Raw genomic sequence first — 13493 nt, 5'->3', positions numbered from 1 at the left:
TATATATGTTATTATTTGTAATGATATTGTTTATATGCTCCATGGCCGCCAAGGGCATTTACTTTGGCGAAAATAAATCTTCTATTCTATTCTATAGTTGCTAACATCCTAGTCATTTGGACTCTGGTGGATAATCGTTTCATTGGCAATCATACCAAACATTTCTATTTTATATAAACATCTTCTTATTTATATTTTACAAATTTAATCTTATATTTTGTCTCATAATCTGTCCCTTGTGACATCCATTTATGTACACATTTCTTTATATGTTCATAAATGGTAAATGAATGTGATTACTTTCTTAACACGCCATCGCTCGGGGATATCAGGAATTTAACTGAAGAATTATCGAATTATAAGCTGACAATTACAACAATATTATTGTTTTATGTCTAGCCTACGACAGTACGTAAGGTGGGAGCATCATGATTTCTAGTTATGTGTCCGTCCGTGCGTCTATCACGAATCAGGTTAAAGTTTTTGGTTAGAAGTTCGCTTACCATGACGTTGGTGTGATATAAATTTTTATATAAACAATTAAGATCATATAATTTTTATAATGGGAACTTTTTAAATATATCTAACCTATTGATGCAAAATAAAGTTAGGGTATTTCCTACATTTAGATTATTAATTTTTGTTTGCATTGTTAACGTCCACTTGCAAATATTCCATGCATTTTTAGAACGACGCTGCGTTTAGAATATTGAAAGAAAACTTTTATCCGTTCATAACCAAGCTTTCAGTGGGCAAAGAATCACCTCGATAACTTCTTGATTTATTATTTGCATGACTTGAATATTGTATTTAAAATGACGTGCAGCTTGAAATCAACATGTTGTCTTTGATTCTTTACAAAATTAATTTTTCTTCGAAATTAACTGCTATGTAAAGAGTCAAGTGTACGCTCATTAGTTAATTCAACAGAAAATATACTTGGAAGAAAACACACATTTATGTATTGATTGATAAATCCTTGAAATCAAATCACTGAGGCAATTGGTACTTTCCTGATATTTTTAAGGAAAATTAATCAATGTTCACATGTCAAATCCTTGTACTTATGTAGATATAAGATTCAGAAGATTATTGATTACTAAAGATAAAGCTAAACGCGCACCTGTTTCCGGGAAAGTAATTGCAAATCATATTGTTATTGAATCTTTAATGTTTTGTAAACGGTAGTTCAGAAAAAATGATCACGTATTGTGTTCCAGGATATTCTCCTAATTGCAAGTTTCAACGGTAAGTGGCATGTGTGTTCTTTTTCTTATTTATATAAAAATATATCTGCACTGAATACTGAAAATGAGAAATATTTTTCTTTTTATAATTATTTGTATTTATGTAGATGCAAAACACTTCCTCAAGTTGATTTATTGGCATCCGAGTTCTTAGTCTTTCCTAGTATTCTACAAGATTATCTTGACGATAAACCCGTTTTCAAATCGAAATAACATGTTTGTTATTCTCTTCCTTTGCTTTTTTTTACTCTCTGCTATTATTTACCCAGGATTGTTTATACAGATAAACAAATGTGTTTTTGTTTTGATGATGCAGTAGTAATTAAAATCTTGATCTTTATTCCCTGCAATCATTAAGACTGGGAATTGCTTAGTAGGTACTTAGATTTTATAAATGAAATGATTTACATTGAGTGATTTGAGTACTAGTATATGAAACAGGAAGTTACAAACCAACAAAAGCTTGATATTGAGGAAAACAAATCTTAATAACAAAAACATTTCCCTAGAATTTAAATGCCTTCATTGAGGCATGCAGTTTCCGATACTATTATTTACATCAAAAATAATATTCAAATTCTAGATTTACGCTAAATCGGCTCGTAAGCCATTCAACGAAATTAATGACACTTTGTCGGTTCAATGTCTCAACTTTATCAACTGAACGACTTTTTCAAATTCTTAATTTAATGATGAAACAACTTAACGAGAGACAAAAAAATTAAACCAAAACTGTAACAGGTAAAAGATACAAAACGGTAATCATGAACCATTATTCGAAGAAAGAACAATACCATCAGACTGACTATAAGACAAAATAACATTTCAAAATACACTACTCAGCAAACCTACCGACTATACGGTATGAGGATCTGATTTTGTTGAAAGCTGCACGGTTGTGTATAATTGCTTCCACCCATTTCATTTGAAGTTTGGTGGATAGTTGTCGTATGAGTAATTGTACTACTTCTCTACAAAGATGGTAATGAAAGCTTGATTTACTATGTCCGTTAGGCAAAGTAGATCTATAATTGTGTACATCTTAGTTCATTTACTAAAAGAGTGAGACAAGTAAGACCAGAAAGGCCCTTGTTGGCTCCTGAATATAGTTTACAAAATTGATAAAATTTAAACTTTCAGCTATTTATTGGAAAGAATACTCTTGCTTTATAAATTTGGACTGTAGTTAGCAATACAATGCACATATATCGGATACTAACATAATTAAGTCATGCACAATTACTGAAATCTTTGCAATCTTAGCATTTGAGCTAATTTTTAGGCGGGTCTCATTTTAAATGGAATTTGCCGCATTTGTATTCAATCTTAATATATACAAGTATATTGTATTGGATGATAAAACATAGCATATATAAAGGTTTAGAATGATCACGAATGCGGCTACTTATATTTTTAACAAACAAAAAAATATCTGTAAAGTGGCATTATATGGCATATTTGATAGATTTATTCATATTTAAGATTGAATTTGAGGTCTTCAATGACTAGATCAGATAAACTCTTTCACATGAACTAATTGAATCGACTGCAAAAGACACTTACGTGATATAAAAGTGTCCAAATCTTTCATCAGATCTTCCTGAAATTTGATGCCAAAATTGGTGATAACCGGACTTACTCCTTTGATGTGTATTCTCAAAAAGAGGGACGAAAGATACCAGACGGACAGTCAACTTTCAATCGTCTCGGCAGTAGTATTATACAGGCGTTGTCGATATGTTTTCGATTTATGAGTTTGACCGTCCCTATGGTATCTTTCGTCTCTCTTTTATTCAACTTGGTTTTCCTCTGGATGGTTCATGTTGTTGCTAAACTATATTGTTGGATAGCATTCACAATCACTTGCATGCTATATTATTTTCAATCATATTGACAAATATTTCAAAGGAACGAATAGCATTATTTGGTGTCAATCAGTGGCTTTTCATTCAGGCAGACAATGTATAAATACAAAAATAATATTCTCTTAGTATATTCCCAGCTTATATACATGTAATAGTATCGGTGCAAAAATGTCATATAATAATGCATACATAGATATATAATTTTGTGTAGATAACTGAGAAGAATATTTGTATTATCTTATCTCAGGCATAAATTACCTGAGCACGTATTTGGCACAATTTTTTGAAATTTTGGATCATCAATGCTCTTCAACTTTGTAATTGTTTGGCTTTATAACAATTTTCATATGAGCTCACTGATGAGTCTTATGTAGACGAAACGGGCGTCTGGGTACAATAACATAATCCTGGTACCTTTGATAACATAAAAAAGAAGATGTGGTATGATTGCCAATAAGACAACTATCCACAAAAGACCAAAATGACACAAACATTAACAACTATAGGTCACCGTACGGCCTTCAACAATGAGCAAAGCTCATACCGCATAGTCAGCTATAAAAGGCCCCGATAAGACAATGTCAAACAATTCAAACGACAAAACTAACGGCCTTATTTGTGTAAAAAATTGAACGAAAAACAAATATGTAACACATAAACAAACGACAACCACTGAATTACAGGCTCCTGACTTGGGACAGGCACATACATAAATAATGTGGCGGGGTTAAACATGTTAGAGTGATCCCAACCCTCCCCTAACCTGGGACAGTGGTATAACTGTTTTGTTTTCTTTGATTTTAAAACTAACATACCACAAAATATGCACATTATTCAACAGTTTTATGTTTACGTTATTTATTCTTTCCCTCAGAAAATATTCTTTAAGTATTAACACGCTATTCTAAAGTTTTACAAAAGACTTTTAATTCTTACCGAAGTCAGTTGGACAAATTTTCCATCAACTGCTTCAATAGCATCTTTACGCCACACCAATTTGATAAATAGTTCTTCGGACATTTGCTCTTAAAAATATGAGGAGAGCGAGCGAATTTTTTTTGTTTTTAAAAAATTCTTGAAAATGAGTTTTTGACAGGCGAGTGATCTGAAAAAAAGAGCGAGCGATATATTTTGTTTAATTGTTACATGCTAGTTTTATCAAATATAACCAGAAGAAACAGCACTGATGTTTTGATGCATAAGGCCTGTTATTCCATTTGAGTACTATATTCTGACTCCAAGCAAGCAACTGTAGATTCTTTCACCTTTCAGAAGCAAATATTTGAAAAAATGTGAATTAGAAATGGCAATACCAATGACCTTCACAAATGTAAAAAAAAAAGTATGCAAAACACACGAAAATTATAAAATTGATACTTTCAGTATGTAAATTTTTGATGAAAAACCTTTTTTTACAATGTTTAAGGTTAAATTCTACCAAGGGCTGTTCCAAAAATTAATGTAATGGGGGAGGGAAGGAAGGTACTTTTTATTTATTTGACCCCACCATGCATACATTTTAAATTGGATATTTCATTGAAATGTTCAAGCAATCTTTCTCAAATACCACCCATCAAATTGTAATACTGTTACATTGTATTGTGGAGGAAGGCACCTGTATATAGTACAGGTGCCTTCCTCTCCCATACAATTAATTCTGGAAAGGCCCTAAGCAAACGATGTGATTTTCTCATGGTTGAAGAATTTGGTTGCCTATAATTACTTTTATCTACATGTACTTCTTTGAATTTTGGTGGATAGTTGTCTTATTCTATATAATAAGAATGTTCTTATCCCGGGCATAAAAACAATGCCGTTTTTGGCGAAACCTTTTCAACTTTTGATCTTCAGTGCTGTTCAACTTTGTACTTTTTACCCTTTCGATCTTTTATATCTGGGCGTCACTGTTGATTTCTGTGTGGACATGGCGCGTTTTTGGCGTATTGAATTTTAAACTTGATGCTTTTTGTTATCTATTAATCATGTTTTTCTTTGTCTAATATGTTCTCCTATTTATTTGTATTGTTGTACTGTAATATTATGTTGTCATCTTAATGTTATATTTAACTTTGCCATTAAAGTGCGAGGTTTGGCATGCCACAAAACCAGGTTTAACCCACCACTTTTATTCCCCTTTAAAAGTGTCCTGTACCAAGTCAGGAAGATGGCCATTGTTATATTATTGTTCATTTATGTGTGTGTTGCATTTCAACGTTGAGTCGTTTGTGTTTTCTCTTATTTTTGAGATATTGAGATAAGACGTGGCACGGTACTTGTCTATCCCAAATTCATGTATTTGGTTTTCATGTTATATTTGTTATTCTCGTGGTGTTTTGTCTGATGCTTGGTCCGTTTCTGTGTGTGTTACGTTTCGGTGTTATGTCGTTGTTCTCCTCTTATATTTAATGCGTTTCCCTCACTTTTAGTTTGATACCCCGATTTTGTTTTTTGTCCATGGATTTATGAGTTTTGAACAGCGGTATACTACTGTTGCCTTTATTTATTGGCAATTAACCACAGCTCCTTATTGTTATATCAAGAGCTGTGCTTGGAAACTAAAAGACAAACAGAAGGATATGTGTTCTCATCAAAACTAGCTACTACTGTGAATTGTAAGATGCACTCTGGGAATGAAAAAAAATTAATATCGGATAGATTTTATTTTGATAGTAGGATTTTGACAAATTTCATAGAAATTTCATAGTCTTTTATATGGATGTGTGCTATATACCACAATCTTCAAAGCTTTTTAAAGGTTATTCTGCATAATTATCCCTGATTCTAAAATGTCTGAAGGCCACCCACACTCTATAGTACTAGCCAAGTCAATGAGGTCACAAAACAGTTTCTCTTGGCCTATCAATATCTCCTTGCCCTGTTCACACGATTTTGTATTAGTTTTTTTAGGAAGTTCTATTGTTTTTTTCATTAACACATTTTTTAAGGGGGACCTGTGGGTAATTCATTTAAATTTATGATTGGATCGGAGGGTGTTCTATCTATTTCAAAATTCACAATTTTCACAGTTTAACTATCCCAACATAGAAATATCCATGTCAGTGCCAACATTGATAGGTGTAGTCCGGAACTACTCTGACGTCAAACGGCTGTTTTGCCAGACAAACCCCAGCCCCAGATTTTCTGTCAAAACAGCCGTTGGACGTCAAAGTAATCTCGGACTATGAGTGGTGATGCCGACGACTGTTGACGAATTTATATGTCTTTGATATCGAAATATTGACAGACTTTACCCTTTTGGCTTCATAAAAGATATGTAAATGACCACGAACAACAGATAGCCGTTCGTTCAATGATTGCCTGTCATCGGTATTTAGCCGAAACCACAACTGATGGCTTGACATTTTGATTTTGATATTTCCTTTCACTTTTTATTTATTGATCACACGTGCGTTTGATCCCAGCTTTGATTACAGGGGAAAAAAGCGTCAGTGAGAGAAAAAAAATCAAGGCAAGACTAATTTCGGAGCGGCATGCGAACCAAAAAAATACGGAAGCGGTAGTTTTTTTATGTTCAAAACTTGATTTCGAAAAAAACAGGAGCGGGAAAATCCAAAGAACTATAAATCAAATTGGTGTGGCCTTAGTATAAATATTTGAAAACTGCAGGAAATTTATCAACATGATTACCAATTATCAACAAAATATGCATATTATGTATGTCAAATTGAAAAAAGTTAAGAAACGTCAATAAGTATAAATATCTAAATTATCCATGTCTTTGTTTTACAAACACTCAAACTGACCGTCCCTCCTTTTACATTTTTCTCCGATTTCGTTTTTTTCACTATTTCACTATTTCAATTTTTCTCATTTCCTATATTTACATGATATGAAACACATGCTTTGTCATTCATATAGACTAATTAGGTGCCAAGATATCGTGAAATGAGCTAAACATTTCTTATTTCGTTAGCATTCGCCATATCCTCTATTGTGATATTATATATTGTCATCTACCCGTCAAATGACTTTATATGTTTTGTCAATTCAACTTTTGGACGGAACAGGTCGCTTGAATAGAAATGAATTTGCTAACGAGTAAGAAAGAGGTAACTAACACACAGACAAAGAAAAAAGTGAGAATGCCATAATATCAAAATCTGATTGTGACTTAGTAAAAGCATGTCATTAAAATATAAATGTATTGAAATTAATATCGTTAAAGCAAGTAAAGAATTGTTTCAGTCAACGCCATCACCTTCCGTAATTCTAAACCAAACGTGACCACTTCATTTTCAGACGACAATAATAGTGTCAGCCATGCGTACATTCAAATATATTAATTTCAACTTGTAACCGAGTTAACACGAAAAAGGAATGTGATAGTTACGTAAGATTAACTCTGATCTACCTTGAACACAAATATTTCCTCAACTGTCTTTTATATGAGATGAAACAATATTTTGTACACTTACTTTTTTAAAACTACCACAATAGAAAGGGAACAAAACAAAGAAACGTTTATAAATTTATGTATTAAACAGTACAAGCAGATCATTTGGGCTGTGACGACTGGATAAATTCCTTTGTATCAACATGAATGTTACGGCATTGGAATGGAATGATGAAATAGTGAAAAGTCTTATACCAAATATTGTCTTACTCTCTCTATATATCATGACAGGAATTTTTGGAAACGGTATCGTTTTGATCGTTTATACACTCCGTATGAAGGACCTATCAGATGAAAGATATTTCATACCAATTTTAGCTGTTTTTGACATGATAGCAAGTGTATATCTTGGGTCTTTTGCAATTTATGAATGTCTAAACCAAGTAGTTTTTTCAAACAGTATAGTCTGCAAGACAGCAGAGTTTTTTGCTGGATTTACTACTTTCGTTCCAATATTTGTTTTACTCATTATAGCTATTCAGCGATATTTAAAAGTGTGTCATCCTCTGAAATCTCCAATGCAACTTTCGGTAAAAAGAGTTTCGTTATGTCTCGCAAATTTGTGTTCATTTATTATTGCGCTACCTTTACCCTTTGTGTTTGAAACGAATTCCTTTTACAGCTCTGAGCATGGGATAGACGGAATGCATTGTGGTGGAATAAAAGATGGCAAAACAATAGTCCCGATTGTGTACTCAATTGTATTAGGAACATTTGCCGTTGTGGTAACATCATCGCTTATAATTTTATATTCCAAAATCGGGTATACAATATTCCATCAGCTTAAGGCCAATACACCGAAGAGCAAGCATACGCAAAACGATTCAGACCAGGAAGGAAAGACAATTTCGATCGAAATAAGTGCTGCTTCTCTGAGTGGAGACGTGCAATTGATTGAAACGGAAAAAGATATTGAGAATTCAACAGTTATTCGTGATCCAAATAATTTAAACGTAAATCAGGACATGACAATTTCAATGGGAAATACTCCTAAGCAGAGTGGATCAATGAGACGACAGAAAATTAATCGTCGAATTACCAATAATATTACAATTATGTTTTTCGTCATAACCTCGATATTTTTGCTTTGTTATATTTCAAAGGTAATATTGCTGATTATTGAAGGAGTTAACAAGGATTTTTGGGAGGAAATGTCAACAGGGAAAAGATCAGGTGTGCTGTTCATATCGGATATGTTTATAATTAACAATATTGTGAACCCTTTCATTTATGCTTTCATGGATACCAAATTTCGAAATGAATCCAAAACATTTTTGAAACGTTTGTTTATGTTTTGCGTATGTAAAGATTATTAGTTTATTATACCACACATCTACCTTAAAGACTAAAATGTCGCGTTTTCACCTATGTTTTCATAACGTAATCATCATACTTTAAGTGCAAGCACATGAACCATGAGGTAACACGTGCACTAATTGTTAACTTGTGAATTAACAGTAATTGCTAATTTCATGGACTCTTACAATAATTGTGTTTAAAACCCAAAACATGTCCCGAAAAATGTTTTGTCATCATAGCTAATAGTGCATTGAAAACGTTATGGATGATGATACAATTTTGTAAATGTTTAATATGTTCATCAAATTGTTTACATACCTATTAATTAACTATTAATATTTAAAATGTGGTGCCTCTGATACTTTTTTCTTTGTGTCAAAAGGATTTTATTTTAAAAAATCATGTAAATGTTACAACCATTAGTTGTGAAAAAACTTATTTGCCGCATTTCCAAGTGTAAAAACCAGCTGACATATGTATGATTAATTTTTTTATTTATGGTTGTGAGGTCAGGAAGACTTTTTATCCATTTGGACCACCATCTGTTTTACAATATACTTCATTCTTTCGATTCGATACATGGTAAACAAAATTCAGAACAGTTGCAAATCAAACTATATAAATAAAGGCAACAGTGGTATACCGCTGTTCAAAATTCATCAATCGGAAGAGAAAAAAACAAATCCGTGTTACAAACTCAAACTGAGGGAAACTTATCAAATATAAGGGAACTACGACACAACAGACACACACCACCGAAACGTAACACATAGAGAAACGAACTATAATGTAACAATGGCCATTTTCCTGACTTGGTACAGAGCATTTTATGAAAAAATGGTTTTGTGGCATGCCAAACCTCCTGCTTTAATGGCAGTGCTAATTATAACATTAAAATTACAACATTACACGACAGGGTTACAATAGATAAACAAATAAATGGGAGAAAATATAGGACAGAGAAACAAACGGATAATAGCCATCTAAAGGTAACAGGTTAACAAATAGTTTTATACACCAGACGCGCGCTACGTCCACACAAAATTATGCTCAGATGTAAAAAGTTTGAAAGCCATAACTACCAAGTTGAAGATCGCCGAGGACCAAAATTTAAAAAAAGTTGTGCGGTTAGGGTTATCCGCCTGGGACAAAACATCATTATTATCAAGAATAATACATAGTTTTGCAAAACAGTATTTTTTATAAAATGACTATATAATAGATATACATGATTAAACTGATTAAACTGAAGTGGTGACTAGCTAGAGAATAAAAAACGAAAAAAATCACAAAATCACAGCCCTGTTATCCATAGTCAATGCATCGCCCAAAGTGACGTCACATATAAATTTCTAAAACGTATTCCGAAAATTAACAGAATTTGTATGAAATTCAAGATTCGATTTTTTTGACTCGTCTAACTTCTATTAATAATAGTGAAAATTATAAAACTAATTAATATTTATTTGAAGTATTATTAGATAATTAATTGTTTTATCCAGCTTTGTGGTTGTTTCTTCTGATCAAACTGCAAACCAAATATATAGTTTAAATTTCGTTGATCCATAATTAAATCTTCCAAATGAACTGGAGGAGTAGTTATCCCCAATACAACACTATAATACAACAGAAAAAATACGATTTACAACTACAAACGTTAAAACATTTGAAAAAATTCGATGCCGTTGAAAACAACAAACACTACATCAAAACCCAACAAATTAGTTTAGGATGTAAAAGTACCGTGCCACGTTTTCAAGCAATACGAATTCACACTTAGAAAAACAGTCACAATCGTGAATATGTCACGTTCGGTAATAGTAATATCAGACGACGTTATAACTAACCACAATCTAACACGTGGTAAAAATGTTAGTTTGGACAAAGATACATCGTATGGATCAACCAAATCGTGATGGTGTCCATAAAATTTACGAAGTGTCATTTTTAATCTGTCCTCCTCATAACTTTGTTGGAGCAGTAGTAATACAACATCAAAAGTCTTGTAATATACCAATTTTATAGGAAATAAATAAAATCATCTATGATACATTCTTATACTGCTAAATGCATATTAAAATTTAGCCATATATTATAAGTTATTAACATCAATTTGACTGCTTAATGATACTTTAAAGTTATATCTGTTCAAAAGACGTGTTCGGCATTAGACAGTTGTCAAGGCATGAGTCAAATATCTCAGATTCCAGAAGAATATGTGTTTGTTGTGCAAAACAATGCATAATATGATTTCATTGTCAGTTAAATACCATTATTATGAACTGATAAATGATTTTTTTCTCTCGATGTAAATGAAAATACACGATATACCTATATCACATGACTATAAATTACTTTCGGTAGATCTATAAAATAAAATGCAAAGTATGCATCTGATGAACATATAATCTAAATATATATCGATCAATATAAAAATGTTTCTATGCCCTGCTATCTTCTATGCACGCAATCACAAAATACCACAATTTCGACTTGTTAAGCTTTATTTTGGGGTCACATGTAAAACATAAAAAAAAACAGCAGATATCTTCCTCAGTGACAACTTAAGAAGTGAACAAAATGAGCGAGCATATGAAGAAACTATGGATAGGTAAACATTAAGATTAAAATAATACATAAAAGTAGGTCTTTTTCCACTTTAGATCTGAATTCAGATCCGTATTCTATTTAGAGAAAATATTCCCTTAGTTTTGAAATATGGCTGGAACCTGTTTTTTTTTACTTTCCTTCAATACAATTTTATTAAAATGGTAAAGCAGATTTTTTTTTATTTCCTTTACAATTTTTCTGGTTGAATTTTTTGAAAACCGTGACCGGCTTAGAAATACTTTAACTTATTAAGATTTTCTCATTTAAAATTTCAATATCAGGAAACTCAAACCTTAATTGTCATTAAGTGGTATGGATAATCATTCTCTCTTATTTTGTTCAAGGAAGGAAATTCTACGTTTACAGCATCTATATAGATTTATAACATTATATGAGGAACAATAAATAAAAATGTTTTGAATCTTTATATTCAAACTTCTACAAGGTGTATGGTATGTTTTTTGGGTTGAATAAACATGAACATCACAGTTTTGGATTTGAATGATGAAATAGTGAAAAGTTTGATACCAAACATTATTATTCTTTCTATCTATATCCTGACTGGAATATTTGGAAACGGTATTGTTTTGTTTGTTTATGCACTTCAAATAAAGGACCTATCAGATGAAAGATATTTCATACCAATTTTAGCTGTTTTTGACATGATAGCAAGTGTATATCTTGGATCTTTTGCAATTTATGAGTGTCTAAATCAAGTAGTTTTTTCAAACAGTATAGTTTGCAAGCTAACACAGTTTTTTGCTGGATTTACTACTTTTGTTCCAATATTTGTTTTGCTCATTATAGCAATTCAGCGATATTTAAAAGTGTGTCATCGGCAGAAATCTCCTATACAACGTTCGGTAAAAAGACTTTCATTGTGTCTCGCAAATTTGTGTTCATTTATTATTGCACTACCTATACCCTTTGTGTTTGAAACGAATTCCTTTTACAGCTCTGAGCATGGGATAGAAGGAATGCATTGTGGAGGAGTAAAAGATGGCGAAACAACATTCCGGGTTGTCTACTCAATTGTATTGGGAACGTTTGCTACTGTTGTAACATTAGCCCTTATCATTTTATACTCTAAAATCGGGTACACAATATTCCATCAGCTTAAAGTTCAGGAACCGAGGCGTAAATATGCGCAAAACGATCCAGACCTAGAAGGAAATACAATTTCGATTAAAAAAAGCGCTGCTTCTTTTAGTGGAGACATGCAATTAATCGAAGAGCTTTCAATCGGCATCAGTGATCCAAATAGTTTGGATGCAAAGAAGAACATGGAAACCTCGACGGTGAATAATCCCAAGCAAAATGGATCCGTAAGACGTACGAAAAATAATCGTCGAATTACCCATAATATTACAATTATGTTTCTCTTCATAACCTTGATATTTTTACTTTGTTATATATCAAAGGTAATTTTGCTTATTATTGAAGGACTAAACAAGGATTTTTGGGAGGAAATGTCAAAAGCGAAGAGATCAGGTGTGCTGTTCGTATCGGATATGTTTATAATCAACAATATTGTAAACCCTTTCATTTATGCTTTTATGGATACCAAATTTCGAAATGAATCCAAAACATTTTTAAAGCGTGTGTTTATGTTTTTCTTGTGTTAAGATTATGCTTTTAATATACCACACATCTACTTTCTTTCATGCTTAAATATCATGCGTTCACCTATTTTTTTGTACACCGTAATCATTATCTTTAGTGCAAACAAATAAATCCTTAGTAAACACGTGCATTAATTTCTCTCCTCTTCTTGTGAATTAAAACCCCATTAAAACATTAAATGTTTTGAATAAACGTTTATTGCTTATCTTATGCACTCTTACAAAGGTTGTTTTGAAAATCCAATAACAAATGCCGTAACTATTGTTGTCATCTGGTCTTAAAGTGCATCGTAATCGTACAGAATTATAATAATATGTTGTATAAATTGCTTTATATGTTTATCAAATATTTTTCATACTTATAAAAATTTGGGTTTGCACAAAAATAACTTTATCTTTTTGTCTCTACATCATCTACAAAAACAATTATATGCTA

General features: G+C 32.0%; 1 protein-coding gene across 1 annotated transcript in view; it reads left to right on the top strand.

Moving 5' to 3' along the window:
• The first annotated feature begins 1165 nt into the window (after positions 1-1165).
• LOC134718721 (uncharacterized) overlaps positions 1166-13493 on the top strand; it is a 51796-nt gene continuing 39468 nt past the window's right edge. Inside the window, exon 1 of the mRNA XM_063581417.1 lies at positions 1166-1248. The gene's annotated coding sequence lies outside the window, so the exon portion shown is untranslated. The remainder of the gene's footprint in view (positions 1249-13493) is intronic.

This window comes from Mytilus trossulus, chromosome 1 (assembly GCF_036588685.1).
Source record: "Mytilus trossulus isolate FHL-02 chromosome 1, PNRI_Mtr1.1.1.hap1, whole genome shotgun sequence".
NCBI lineage: Eukaryota > Metazoa > Mollusca > Bivalvia > Mytilida > Mytilidae > Mytilus > Mytilus trossulus.
This window is presented reverse-complemented; position numbering and strand designations above follow the sequence as displayed.